This window comes from Phyllobates terribilis, unplaced genomic scaffold (assembly GCF_046119375.1).
Source record: "Phyllobates terribilis strain yellow unplaced genomic scaffold, ASM4611937v1 Scaffold_236__1_contigs__length_3049075, whole genome shotgun sequence".
Lineage (NCBI taxonomy): Eukaryota > Metazoa > Chordata > Amphibia > Anura > Dendrobatidae > Phyllobates > Phyllobates terribilis.
Window position 1 is genome coordinate 2,744,289 of NW_027362996.1, and position 13,849 is coordinate 2,758,137.

Here is a 13,849-nt window from a genome sequence, read left to right on the forward strand (position 1 = left end):
CACACACCATCTATTTAGCAAATGCCCTTGTTATCAACAGCAGCCTTTTAAACTCACCTGAGCTAACAGGTATGTGAGCTGGTTACTCTGCTGCGCTTAAAATTTCTTTTTTGGTTTGCTACAATGCCTTTTCTGAAACGTTGTCTCCCTCTGCTGGAACACTGACTTCTTTCATTTAATGCCTGCAGACTATAAAAGAGAAACCAACCCAAAAAGTTTGGTTGATTAGTCTGTGGCATTCTTTTAAACTGTTGCTTATGGCGGTCTCTGTGAGCTTCTCAGTGACATTCAGCCATCCAGGTATCCCGCCTGCAGTAGACGGAATGTGGCAATGGAACGCTGGCTGCGCGTGTCATAATAGGCTCTGAGCCTTTATATACCTGCGCACAGCAGCAGCCACCTTCAGTCTGCTGCTGGACAGCCAGCAGCAGCAGGAGAGGTAATTAATCAGCAACCCTCCTGCTAAGGGTAGACAGCTGCTCGTTCCACCCCCCCCCCGCCTTAATTGGTTCTCCTCCCTTCCAACGGTGTTGAGGCGGGTGGGAACAGCCGGGGGTTGAGGGTACTGTGCTAAAAGAGGTGGAGTTATGCAGATCTAAAACGCGTGGATTGCAGCAGCAGCAAGCCGAAAAGTGCAGGCATGTGAGGGATCTAGAGGTTGACAGCATGTCTTCTCAACGGGAGTCCAGGTGGCCATCTCCACAAATGGACTTTTCAGAATCCTTGGGTGGCACCGTAGTCGGAAACCAATTCTGGTTATCGCTTCTCGGCCTTTTGGCTAAGATCAAGTGTAGTATCTGTTCTTATCAGTTTAATATCTGATACGTCCCCTATCTGGGGACCATATATTAAATGGATTTTTAGAACAGGGAGATGGAAAAAGAGCTTGCTCTGTCCACTCCACGCATTGACCTGGTATTGCAGTATCTCCAGGACCGGTGCACCCCTTCTTTAATGCAGTTTCTAAAATCAGAAAGAATTGAATTCAATGCTTTTTGTTCATTTTGCTTGTTTGTCGGATTTTGGGATGGACTCTTTGGCTTTGCTTTTCTTCTCCTCATTGGATTTTTCATGTTAAAAGTTGCAGAAGCCAGATGACAAGCTCATTTTGGTTCAACTTCAGCAACTGTGCATTGCATTGCCATGTAATGTAATGTAATGCAATGCTATCTATCTAGCTCTCCCTCTATACTTCCTTTTGGATAAACAGACATATTAGGCAAGCATTTTGGAGCTTTCACCTAAATAACTACAGGTGGTGAGATAAGCTGCACAATATAATTGACCTTTCAGTATATTGTTGCACACACACCATCTATTTAGCAAATGCCCTTGTTATCAACAGCAGCCTTTTAAACTCACCTGAGCTAACAGGTATGTGAGCTGGTTACTCTGCTGCGCTTAAAATTTCTTTTTTGGTTTGCTACAATGCCTTTTCTGAAACGTTGTCTCCCTCTGCTGGAACACTGACTTCTTTCATTTAATGCCTGCAGACTATAAAAGAGAAACCAACCCAAAAAGTTTGGTTGATTAGTCTGTGGCATTCTTTTAAACTGTTGCTTATGGCGGTCTCTGTGAGCTTCTCAGTGACATTCAGCCATCCAGGTATCCCGCCTGCAGTAGACGGAATGTGGCAATGGAACGCTGGCTGCGCGTGTCATAATAGGCTCTGAGCCTTTATATACCTGCGCACAGCAGCAGCCACCTTCAGTCTGCTGCTGGACAGCCAGCAGCAGCAGCAGCAGGAGAGGTAATTAATCAGCAACCCTCCTGCTAAGGGTAGACAGCTGCTCGTTCCACCCCCCCCCCCCGCCTTAATTGGTTCTCCTCCCTTCCAACGGTGTTGAGGCGGGTGGGAACAGCCGGGGGTTGAGGGTACTGTGCTAAAAGAGGTGGAGTTATGCAGATCTAAAACGCGTGGATTGCAGCAGCAGCAAGCCGAAAAGTGCAGGCATGTGAGGGATCTAGAGGTTGACAGCATGTCTTCTTAACGGGAGTCCAGGTGGCCATCTCCACAAATGGACTTTTCAGAATCCTTGGGTGCCACCGTAGTCGGAAACCAATTCTGGTTATCGCTTCTCGGCCTTTTGGCTAAGATCAAGTGTAGTATCTGTTCTTATCAGTTTAATATCTGATACGTCCCCTATCTGGGGACCATATATTAAATGGATTTTTAGAACAGGGAGATGGAAAAAGAGCTTGCTCTGTCCACTCCACGCATTGACCTGGTATTGCAGTATCTCCAGGACCGGTGCACCCCTTCTTTAATGCAGTTTCTAAAATCAGAAAGAATTGAATTCAATGCTTTTTGTTCATTTTGCTTGTTTGTCGGATTTTGGGATGGACTCTTTGGCTTTGCTTTTCTTCTCCTCATTGGATTTTTCATGTTAAAAGTTGCAGAAGCCAGATGACAAGCTCATTTTGGTTCAACTTCAGCAACTGTGCATTGCATTGCCATGTAATGTAATGTAATGCAATGCTATCTATCTAGCTCTCCCTCTATACTTCCTTTTGGATAAACAGACATATTAGGCAAGCATTTTGGAGCTTTCACCTAAATAACTACAGGTGGTGAGATAAGCTGCACAATATAATTGACCTTTCAGTATATTGTTGCACACACGCCATCTATTTAGCAAATGCCCTTGTTATCAACAGCAGCCTTTTAAACTCACCTGAGCTAACAGGTATGTGAGCTGGTTACTCTGCTGCGCTTAAAATTTCTTTTTTGGTTTGCTACAATGCCTTTTCTGAAACGTTGTCTCCCTCTGCTGGAACACTGACTTCTTTCATTTAATGCCTGCAGACTATAAAAGAGAAACCAACCCAAAAAGTTTGGTTGATTAGTCTGTGGCATTCTTTTAAACTGTTGCTTATGGCGGTCTCTGTGAGCTTCTCAGTGACATTCAGCCATCCAGGTATCCCGCCTGCAGTAGACGGAATGTGGCAATGGAACGCTGGCTGCGCGTGTCATAATAGGCTCTGAGCCTTTATATACCTGCGCACAGCAGCAGCCACCTTCAGTCTGCTGCTGGACAGCCAGCAGCAGCAGCAGCAGGAGAAGTAATTAATCAGCAACCCTCCTGCTAAGGGTAGACAGCTGCTCGTTCCACCCCCCCCCCGCCTTAATTGGTTCTCCTCCCTTCCAACGGTGTTGAGGCGGGTGGGAACAGCCGGGGGTTGAGGGTACTGTGCTAAAAGAGGTGGAGTTATGCAGATCTAAAACGCGTGGATTGCAGCAGCAGCAAGCCGAAAAGTGCAGGCATGTGAGGGATCTAGAGGTTGACAGCATGTCTTCTTAACGGGAGTCCAGGTGGCCATCTCCACAAATGGACTTTTCAGAATCCTTGGGTGGCACCGTAGTCGGAAACCAATTCTGGTTATCGCTTCTCGGCCTTTTGGCTAAGATCAAGTGTAGTATCTGTTCTTATCAGTTTAATATCTGATACGTCCCCTATCTGGGGACCATATATTAAATGGATTTTTAGAACAGGGAGATGGAAAAAGAGCTTGCTCTGTCCGCTCCACGCATTGACCTGGTATTGCAGTATCTCCAGGACCGGTGCACCCCTTCTTTAATGCAGTTTCTAAAATCAGAAAGAATTGAATTCAATGCTTTTTGTTCATTTTGCTTGTTTGTCGGATTTTGGGATGGACTCTTTGGCTTTGCTTTTCTTCTCCTCATTGGATTTTTCATGTTAAAAGTTGCAGAAGCCAGATGACAAGCTCATTTTGGTTCAACTTCAGCAACTGTGCATTGCATTGCCATGTAATGTAATGTAATGCAATGCTATCTATCTAGCTCTCCCTCTATACTTCCTTTTGGATAAACAGACATATTAGGCAAGCATTTTGGAGCTTTCACCTAAATAACTACAGGTGGTGAGATAAGCTGCACAATATAATTGACCTTTCAGTATATTGTTGCACACACACCATCTATTTAGCAAATGCCCTTGTTATCAACAGCAGCCTTTTAAACTCACCTGAGCTAACAGGTATGTGAGCTGGTTACTCTGCTGCGCTTAAAATTTCTTTTTTGGTTTGCTACAATGCCTTTTCTGAAACGTTGTCTCCCTCTGCTGGAACACTGACTTCTTTCATTTAATGCCTGCAGACTATAAAAGAGAAACCAACCCAAAAAGTTTGGTTGATTAGTCTGTGGCATTCTTTTAAACTGTTGCTTATGGCGGTCTCTGTGAGCTTCTCAGTGACATTCAGCCATCCAGGTATCCCGCCTGCAGTAGACGGAATGTGGCAATGGAACGCTGGCTGCGCGTGTCATAATAGGCTCTGAGCCTTTATATACCTGCGCACAGCAGCAGCCACCTTCAGTCTGCTGCTGGACAGCCAGCAGCAGCAGCAGCAGGAGAGGTAATTAATCAGCAACCCTCCTGCTAAGGGTAGACAGCTGCTCGTTCCACCCCCCCCCCCCCCGCCTTAATTGGTTCTCCTCCCTTCCAACGGTGTTGAGGCGGGTGGGAACAGCCGGGGGTTGAGGGTACTGTGCTAAAAGAGGTGGAGTTATGCAGATCTAAAACGCGTGGATTGCAGCAGCAGCAAGCCGAAAACTGCAGGCATGTGAGGGATCTAGAGGTTGACAGCATGTCTTCTTAACGGGAGTCCAGGTGGCCATCTCCACAAATGGACTTTTCAGAATCCTTGGGTGGCACCGTAGTCGGAAACCAATTCTGGTTATCGCTTCTCGGCCTTTTGGCTAAGATCAAGTGTAGTATCTGTTCTTATCAGTTTAATATCTGATACGTCCCCTATCTGGGGACCATATATTAAATGGATTTTTAGAACAGGGAGATGGAAAAAGAGCTTGCTCTGTCCACTCCACGCATTGACCTGGTATTGCAGTATCTCCAGGACCGGTGCACCCCTTCTTTAATGCAGTTTCTAAAATCAGAAAGAATTGAATTCAATGCTTTTTGTTCATTTTGCTTGTTTGTCGGATTTTGGGATGGACTCTTTGGCTTTGCTTTTCTTCTCCTAATTGGATTTTTCATGTTAAAAGTTGCAGAAGCCAGATGACAAGCTCATTTTGGTTCAACTTCAGCAACTGTGCATTGCATTGCCATGTAATGTAATGTAATGCAATGCTATCTATCTAGCTCTCCCTCTATACTTCCTTTTGGATAAACAGACATATTAGGCAAGCATTTTGGAGCTTTCACCTAAATAACTACAGGTGGTGAGATAAGCTGCACAATATAATTGACCTTTCAGTATATTGTTGCACACACACCATCTATTTAGCAAATGCCCTTGTTATCAACAGCAGCCTTTTAAACTCACCTGAGCTAACAGGTATGTGAGCTGGTTACTCTGCTGCGCTTAAAATTTCTTTTTTGGTTTGCTACAATGCCTTTTCTGAAACGTTGTCTCCCTCTGCTGGAACACTGACTTCTTTCATTTAATGCCTGCAGACTATAAAAGAGAAACCAACCCAAAAAGTTTGGTTGATTAGTCTGTGGCATTCTTTTAAACTGTTGCTTATGGCGGTCTCTGTGAGCTTCTCAGTGACATTCAGCCATCCAGGTATCCCGCCTGCAGTAGACGGAATGTGGCAATGGAACGCTGGCTGCGCGTGTCATAATAGGCTCTGAGCCTTTATATACCTGCGCACAGCAGCAGCCACCTTCAGTCTGCTGCTGGACAGCCAGCAGCAGCAGCAGCAGGAGAGGTAATTAATCAGCAACCCTCCTGCTAAGGGTAGACAGCTGCTCGTTCCACCCCCCCCCCGCCTTAATTGGTTCTCCTCCCTTCCAACGGTGTTGAGGCGGGTGGGAACAGCCGGGGGTTGAGGGTACTGTGCTAAAAGAGGTGGAGTTATGCAGATCTAAAACGCGTGGATTGCAGCAGCAGCAAGCCGAAAAGTGCAGGCATGTGAGGGATCTAGAGGTTGACAGCATGTCTTCTTAACGGGAGTCCAGGTGGCCATCTCCACAAATGGACTTTTCAGAATCCTTGGGTGGCACCGTAGTCGGAAACCAATTCTGGTTATCGCTTCTCGGCCTTTTGGCTAAGATCAAGTGTAGTATCTGTTCTTATCAGTTTAATATCTGATACGTCCCCTATCTGGGGACCATATATTAAATGGATTTTTAGAACAGGGAGATGGAAAAAAGCTTGCTCTGTCCACTCCACGCATTGACCTGGTATTGCAGTATCTCCAGGACCAGTGCACCCCTTCTTTAATGCAGTTTCTAAAATCAGAAAGAATTGAATTCAATGCTTTTTGTTCATTTTGCTTGTTTGTCGGATTTTGGGATGGACTCTTTGGCTTTGCTTTTCTTCTCCTCATTGGATTTTTCATGTTAAAAGTTGCAGAAGCCAGATGACAAGCTCATTTTGGTTCAACTTCAGCAACTGTGCATTGCATTGCCATGTAATGTAATGTAATGCAATGCTATCTATCTAGCTCTCCCTCTATACTTCCTTTTGGATAAACAGACATATTAGGCAAGCATTTTGGAGCTTTCACCTAAATAACTACAGGTGGTGAGATAAGCTGCACAATATAATTGACCTTTCAGTATATTGTTGCACACACACCATCTATTTAGCAAATGCCCTTGTTATCAACAGCAGCCTTTTAAACTCACCTGAGCTAACAGGTATGTGAGCTGGTTACTCTGCTGCGCTTAAAATTTCTTTTTTGGTTTGCTACAATGCCTTTTCTGAAACGTTGTCTCCCTCTGCTGGAACACTGACTTCTTTCATTTAATGCCTGCAGACTATAAAAGAGAAACCAACCCAAAAAGTTTGGTTGATTAGTCTGTGGCATTCTTTTAAACTGTTGCTTATGGCGGTCTCTGTGAGCTTCTCAGTGACATTCAGCCATCCAGGTATCCCGCCTGCAGTAGACGGAATGTGGCAATGGAACGCTGGCTGCGCGTGTCATAATAGGCTCTGAGCCTTTATAAACCTGCGCACAGCAGCAGCCACCTTCAGTCTGCTGCTGGACAGCCAGCAGCAGCAGCAGCAGGAGAGGTAATTAATCAGCAACCCTCCTGCTAAGGGTAGACAGCTGCTCGTTCCACCCCCCCCCCCCCGCCTTAATTGGCTCTCCTCCCTTCCAACGGTGTTGAGGCGGGTGGGAACAGCCGGGGGTTGAGGGTACTGTGCTAAAAGAGGTGGAGTTATGCAGATCTAAAACGCGTGGATTGCAGCAGCAGCAAGCCGAAAAGTGCAGGCATGTGAGGGATCTAGAGGTTGACAGCATGTCTTCTTAACGGGAGTCCAGGTGGCCATCTCCACAAATGGACTTTTCAGAATCCTTGGGTGGCACCGTAGTCGGAAACCAATTCTGGTTATCGCTTCTCGGCCTTTTGGCTAAGATCAAGTGTAGTATCTGTTCTTATCAGTTTAATATCTGATACGTCCCCTATCTGGGGACCATATATTAAATGGATTTTTAGAACAGGGAGATGGAAAAAGAGCTTGCTCTGTCCACTCCACGCATTGACCTGGTATTGCAGTATCTCCAGGACCGGTGCACCCCTTCTTTAATGCAGTTTCTAAAATCAGAAAGAATTGAATTCAATGCTTTTTGTTCATTTTGCTTGTTTGTCGGATTTTGGGATGGACTCTTTGGCTTTGCTTTTCTTCTCCTCATTGGATTTTTCATGTTAAAAGTTGCAGAAGCCAGATGACAAGCTCATTTTGGTTCAACTTCAGCAACTGTGCATTGCATTGCCATGTAATGTAATGTAATGCAATGCTATCTATCTAGCTCTCCCTCTATACTTCCTTTTGGATAAACAGACATATTAGGCAAGCATTTTGGAGCTTTCACCTAAATAACTACAGGTGGTGAGATAAGCTGCACAATATAATAGACCTTTCAGTATATTGTTGCACACACACCATCTATTTAGCAAATGCCCTTGTTATCAACAGCAGCCTTTTAAACTCACCTGAGCTAACAGGTATGTGAGCTGGTTACTCTGCTGCGCTTAAAATTTCTTTTTTGGTTTGCTACAATGCCTTTTCTGAAACGTTGTCTCCCTCTGCTGGAACACTGACTTCTTTCATTTAATGCCTGCAGACTATAAAAGAGAAACCAACCCAAAAAGTTTGGTTGATTAGTCTGTGGCATTCTTTTAAACTGTTGCTTATGGCGGTCTCTGTGAGCTTCTCAGTGACATTCAGCCATCCAGGTATCCCGCCTGCAGTAGACGGAATGTGGCAATGGAACGCTTGCTGCGCGTGTCATAATAGGCTCTGAGCCTTTATATACCTGCGCACAGCAGCAGCCACCTTCAGTCTGCTGCTGGACAGCCAGCAGCAGCAGCAGCAGGAGAGGTAATTAATCAGCAACCCTCCTGCTAAGGGTAGACAGCTGCTCGTTCCACCCCCCCCCCGCCTTAATTGGTTCTCCTCCCTTCCAACGGTGTTGAGGCGGGTGGGAACAGCCGGGGGTTGAGGGTACTGTGCTAAAAGAGGTGGAGTTATGCAGATCTAAAACGCGTGGATTGCAGCAGCAGCAAGCCGAAAAGTGCAGGCATGTGAGGGATCTAGAGGTTGACAGCATGTCTTCTTAACGGGAGTCCAGGTGGCCATCTCCACAAATGGACTTTTCAGAATCCTTGGGTGGCACCGTAGTCGGAAACCAATTCTGGTTATCGCTTCTCGGCCTTTTGGCTAAGATCAAGTGTAGTATCTGTTCTTATCAGTTTAATATCTGATACGTCCCCTATCTGGGGACCATATATTAAATGGATTTTTAGAACAGGGAGATGGAAAAAGAGCTTGCTCTGTCCACTCCACGCATTGACCTGGTATTGCAGTATCTCCAGGACCGGTGCACCCCTTCTTTAATGCAGTTTCTAAAATCAGAAAGAATTGAATTCAATGCTTTTTGTTCATTTTGCTTGTTTGTCGGATTTTGGGATGGACTCTTTGGCTTTGCTTTTCTTCTCCTCATTGGATTTTTCATGTTAAAAGTTGCAGAAGCCAGATGACAAGCTCATTTTGGTTCAACTTCAGCAACTGTGCATTGCATTGCCATGTAATGTAATGTAATGCAATACTATCTATCTAGCTCTCCCTCTATACTTCCTTTTGGATAAACAGACATATTAGGCAAGCATTTTGGAGCTTTCACCTAAATAACTACAGGTGGTGAGATAAGCTGCACAATATAATTGACCTTTCAGTATATTGTTGCACACACACCATCTATTTAGCAAATGCCCTTGTTATCAACAGCAGCCTTTTAAACTCACCTGAGCTAACAGGTATGTGAGCTGGTTACTCTGCTGCGCTTAAAATTTCTTTTTTGGTTTGCTACAATGCCTTTTCTGAAACGTTGTCTCCCTCTGCTGGAACACTGACTTCTTTCATTTAATGCCTGCAGACTATAAAAGAGAAACCAACCCAAAAAGTTTGGTTGATTAGTCTGTGGCATTCTTTTAAACTGTTGCTTATGGCGGTCTCTGTGAGCTTCTCAGTGACATTCAGCCATCCAGGTATCCCGCCTGCAGTAGACGGAATGTGGCAATGGAACGCTGGCTGCGCGTGTCATAATAGGCTCTGAGCCTTTATATACCTGCGCACAGCAGCAGCCACCTTCAGTCTGCTGCTGGACAGCCAGCAGCAGCAGCAGCAGGAGAGGTAATTAATCAGCAACCCTCCTGCTAAGGGTAGACAGCTGCTCGTTCCACCCCCCCCCCCGCCTTAATTGGTTCTCCTCCCTTCCAACGGTGTTGAGGCGGGTGGGAACAGCCGGGGGTTGAGGGTACTGTGCTAAAAGAGGTGGAGTTATGCAGATCTAAAACGCGTGGATTGCAGCAGCAGCAAGCCGAAAAGTGCAGGCATGTGAGGGATCTAGAGGTTGACAGCATGTCTTCTTAACGGGAGTCCAGGTGGCCATCTCCACAAATGGACTTTTCAGAATCCTTGGGTGGCACCGTAGTCGGAAACCAATTCTGGTTATCGCTTCTCGGCCTTTTGGCTAAGATCAAGTGTAGTATCTGTTCTTATCAGTTTAATATCTGATACGTCCCCTATCTGGGGACCATATATTAAATGGATTTTTAGAACAGGGAGATGGAAAAAGAGCTTGCTCTGTCCACTCCACGCATTGACCTGGTATTGCAGTATCTCCAGGACCGGTGCACCCCTTCTTTAATGCAGTTTCTAAAATCAGAAAGAATTGAATTCAATGCTTTTTGTTCATTTTGCTTGTTTGTCGGATTTTGGGATGGACTCTTTGGCTTTGCTTTTCTTCTCCTCATTGGATTTTTCATGTTAAAAGTTGCAGAAGCCAGATGACAAGCTCATTTTGGTTCAACTTCAGCAACTGTGCATTGCATTGCCATGTAATGTAATGTAATGCAATGCTATCTATCTAGCTCTCCCTCTATACTTCCTTTTGGATAAACAGACATATTAGGCAAGCATTTTGGAGCTTTCACCTAAATAACTACAGGTGGTGAGATAAGCTGCACAATATAATTGACCTTTCAGTATATTGTTGCACACACACCATCTATTTAGCAAATGCCCTTGTTATCAACAGCAGCCTTTTAAACTCACCTGAGCTAACAGGTATGTGAGCTGGTTACTCTGCTGCGCTTAAAATTTCTTTTTTGGTTTGCTACAATGCCTTTTCTGAAACGTTGTCTCCCTCTGCTGGAACACTGACTTCTTTCATTTAATGCCTGCAGACTATAAAAGAGAAACCAACCCAAAAAGTTTGGTTGATTAGTCTGTGGCATTCTTTTAAACTGTTGCTTATGGCGGTCTCTGTGAGCTTCTCAGTGACATTCAGCCATCCAGGTATCCCGCCTGCAGTAGACGGAATGTGGCAATGGAACGCTGGCAGCGCGTGTCATAATAGGCTCTGAGCATTTATATACCTGCGCACAGCAGCAGCCACCTTCAGTCTGCTGCTGGACAGAGAGCAGCAGCAGCAGCAGGAGAGGTAATTAATCAGCAACCCTCCTGCTAAGGGTAGACAGCTGCTCGTTCCACCCCCCCCCCCCCCCCGCCTTAATTGGTTCTCCTCCCTTCCAACGGTGTTGAGGCGGGTGGGAACAGCCGGGGGTTGAGGGTACTGTGCTAAAAGAGGTGGAGTTATGCAGATCTAAAACGCGTGGATTGCAGCAGCAGCAAGCCGAAAAGTGCAGGCATGTGAGGGATCTAGAGGTTGACAGCATGTCTTCTTAACGGGAGTCCAGGTGGCCATCTCCACAAATGGACTTTTCAGAATCCTTGGGTGGCACCGTAGTCGGAAACCAATTCTGGTTATCGCTTCTCGGCCTTTTGGCTAAGATCAAGTGTAGTATCTGTTCTTATCAGTTTAATATCTGATACGTCCCCTATCTGGGGACCATATATTAAATGGATTTTTAGAACAGGGAGATGGAAAAAGAGCTTGCTCTGTCCACTCCACGCATTGACCTGGTATTGCAGTATCTCCAGGACCGGTGCACCCCTTCTTTAATGCAGTTTCTAAAATCAGAAAGAATTGAATTCAATGTTTTTTGTTCATTTTGCTTGTTTGTCGGATTTTGGGATGGACTCTTTGGCTTTGCTTTTCTTCTCCTCATTGGATTTTTCATGTTAAAAGTTGCAGAAGCCAGATGACAAGCTCATTTTGGTTCAACTTCAGCAACTGTGCATTGCATTGCCATGTAATGTAATGTAATGCAATGCTATCTATCTAGCTCTCCCTCTATACTTCCTTTTGGATAAACAGACATATTAGGCAAGCATTTTGGAGCTTTCACCTAAATAACTACAGGTGGTGAGATAAGCTGCACAATATAATTGACCTTTCAGTATATTGTTGCACACACACCATCTATTTAGCAAATGCCCTTGTTATCAACAGCAGCCTTTTAAACTCACCTGAGCTAACAGGTATGTGAGCTGGTTACTCTGCTGCGCTTAAAATTTCTTTTTTGGTTTGCTACAATGCCTTTTCTGAAACGTTGTCTCCCTCTGCTGGAACACTGACTTCTTTCATTTAATGCCTGCAGACTATAAAAGAGAAACCAACCCAAAAAGTTTGGTTGATTAGTCTGTGGCATTCTTTTAAACTGTTGCTTATGGCGGTCTCTGTGAGCTTCTCAGTGACATTCAGCCATCCAGGTATCCCGCCTGCAGTAGACGGAATGTGGCAATGGAACGCTGGCTGCGCGTGTCATAATAGCCTCTGAGCCTTTATATACCTGCGCACAGCAGCAGCCACCTTCAGTCTGCTGCTGGACAGCCAGCAGCAGCAGCAGCAGGAGAGGTAATTAATCAGCAACCCTCCTGCTATGGGTAGACAGCTGCTCGTTCCACCACCCCCCCCGCGTTAATTGGTTCTGCTCCCTTCCAACGGTGTTGAGGCGGGTGGGAACAGCCGGGGGTTGAGGGTACTGTGCTAAAAGAGGTGGAGTTATGCAGATCTAAAACGCGTGGATTGCAGCAGCAGCAAGCCGAAAAGTGCAGGCATGTGAGGGATCTAGAGGTTGACAGCATGTCTTCTTAACGGGAGTCCAGGTGGCCATCTCCACAAATGGACTTTTCAGAATCCTTGGGTGGCACCGTAGTCGGAAACCAATTCTGGTTATCGCTTCTCGGCCTTTTGGCTAAGATCAAGTGTAGTATCTGTTCTTATCAGTTTAATATCTGATACGTCCCCTATCTGGGGACCATATATTAAATGGATTTTTAGAACAGGGAGATGGAAAAAGAGCTTGCTCTGTCCACTCCACGCATTGACCTGGTATTGCAGTATCTCCAGGACCGGTGCACCCCTTCTTTAATGCAGTTTCTAAAATCAGAAAGAATTGAATTCAATGCTTTTTGTTCATTTTGCTTGTTTGTCGGATTTTGGGATGGACTCTTTGGCTTTGCTTTTCTTCTCCTCATTGGATTTTTCATGTTAAAAGTTGCAGAAGCCAGATGACAAGCTCATTTTGGTTCAACTTCAGCAACTGTGCATTGCATTGCCATGTAATGTAATGTAATGCAATGCTATCTATCTAGCTCTCCCTCTATACTTCCTTTTGGATAAACAGACATATTAGGCAAGCATTTTGGAGCTTTCACCTAAATAACTACAGGTGGTGAGATAAGCTGCACAATATAATTGACCTTTCAGTATATTGTTGCACACACACCATCTATTTAGCAAATGCCCTTGTTATCAACAGCAGCCTTTTAAACTCACCTGAGCTAACAGGTATGTGAGCTGGTTACTCTGCTGCGCTTAAAATTTCTTTTTTGGTTTGCTACAATGCCTTTTCTGAAACGTTGTCTCCCTCTGCTGGAACACTGACTTCTTTCATTTAATGCCTGCAGACTATAAAAGAGAAACCAACCTAAAAAGTTTGGTTGATTAGTCTGTGGCATTCTTTTAAACTGTTGCTTATGGCGGTCTCTGTGAGCTTCTCAGTGACATTCAGCCATCCAGGTATCCCGCCTGCAGTAGACGGAATGTGGCAATGGAACGCTGGCTGCGCGTGTCATAATAGGCTCTGAGCCTTTATATACCTGCGCACAGCAGCAGCCACCTTCAGTCTGCTGCTGGACAGCCAGCAGCAGCAGCAGCAGGAGAGGTAATTAATCAGCAACCCTCCTGCTAAGGGTAGACAGCTGCTCGTTCCACCCCACCCCCCCGCCTTAATTGGTTCTCCTCCCTTCCAACGGTGTTGAGGCGGGTGGGAACAGCCGGGGGTTGAGGGTACTGTGCTAAAAGAGGTGGAGTTATGCAGATCTAAAACGCGTGGATTGCAGCAGCAGCAAGCCGAAAAGTGCAGGCATGTGAGGGATCTAGAGGTTGACAGCATGTCTTCTTAACGGGAGTCCAGGTGGCCATCTCCACAAATGGACTTTTCAGAAT

At 45.4% G+C, this 13,849-nt stretch overlaps 10 non-coding genes across 10 annotated transcripts; all 10 read left to right on the top strand.

Moving 5' to 3' along the window:
- The first annotated feature begins 758 nt into the window (after positions 1 to 758).
- On the top strand, positions 759 to 949 carry LOC141216110 (U2 spliceosomal RNA). Its single transcript, XR_012285153.1, has one exon. It is a non-coding gene; the product is annotated as a U2 spliceosomal RNA (small nuclear RNA).
- A 1,122-nt stretch (positions 950 to 2,071) lies between these two features.
- On the top strand, positions 2,072 to 2,262 carry LOC141216111 (U2 spliceosomal RNA). Its single transcript, XR_012285154.1, has one exon. It is a non-coding gene; the product is annotated as a U2 spliceosomal RNA (small nuclear RNA).
- A 1,120-nt stretch (positions 2,263 to 3,382) lies between these two features.
- LOC141216383 (U2 spliceosomal RNA) lies at positions 3,383 to 3,573 on the top strand. The gene has a single exon (XR_012285418.1). It is a non-coding gene; the product is annotated as a U2 spliceosomal RNA (small nuclear RNA).
- A 1,124-nt stretch (positions 3,574 to 4,697) lies between these two features.
- LOC141216112 (U2 spliceosomal RNA) lies at positions 4,698 to 4,888 on the top strand. Its single transcript, XR_012285155.1, has one exon. It is a non-coding gene; the product is annotated as a U2 spliceosomal RNA (small nuclear RNA).
- A 1,120-nt stretch (positions 4,889 to 6,008) lies between these two features.
- Positions 6,009 to 6,198, top strand: LOC141216618 (U2 spliceosomal RNA). Its single transcript, XR_012285644.1, has one exon. It is a non-coding gene; the product is annotated as a U2 spliceosomal RNA (small nuclear RNA).
- Positions 6,199 to 7,321: 1,123 nt separating this feature from the next.
- LOC141216113 (U2 spliceosomal RNA) lies at positions 7,322 to 7,512 on the top strand. Its single transcript, XR_012285156.1, has one exon. It is a non-coding gene; the product is annotated as a U2 spliceosomal RNA (small nuclear RNA).
- A 1,120-nt stretch (positions 7,513 to 8,632) lies between these two features.
- LOC141216114 (U2 spliceosomal RNA) lies at positions 8,633 to 8,823 on the top strand. Its single transcript, XR_012285157.1, has one exon. It is a non-coding gene; the product is annotated as a U2 spliceosomal RNA (small nuclear RNA).
- Positions 8,824 to 9,944: 1,121 nt separating this feature from the next.
- Positions 9,945 to 10,135, top strand: LOC141216115 (U2 spliceosomal RNA). Its single transcript, XR_012285158.1, has one exon. It is a non-coding gene; the product is annotated as a U2 spliceosomal RNA (small nuclear RNA).
- Positions 10,136 to 11,261: 1,126 nt separating this feature from the next.
- On the top strand, positions 11,262 to 11,452 carry LOC141216117 (U2 spliceosomal RNA). Its single transcript, XR_012285160.1, has one exon. It is a non-coding gene; the product is annotated as a U2 spliceosomal RNA (small nuclear RNA).
- A 1,121-nt stretch (positions 11,453 to 12,573) lies between these two features.
- On the top strand, positions 12,574 to 12,764 carry LOC141216118 (U2 spliceosomal RNA). The gene has a single exon (XR_012285161.1). It is a non-coding gene; the product is annotated as a U2 spliceosomal RNA (small nuclear RNA).
- The last annotated feature ends 1,085 nt before the right edge of the window (positions 12,765 to 13,849 follow it).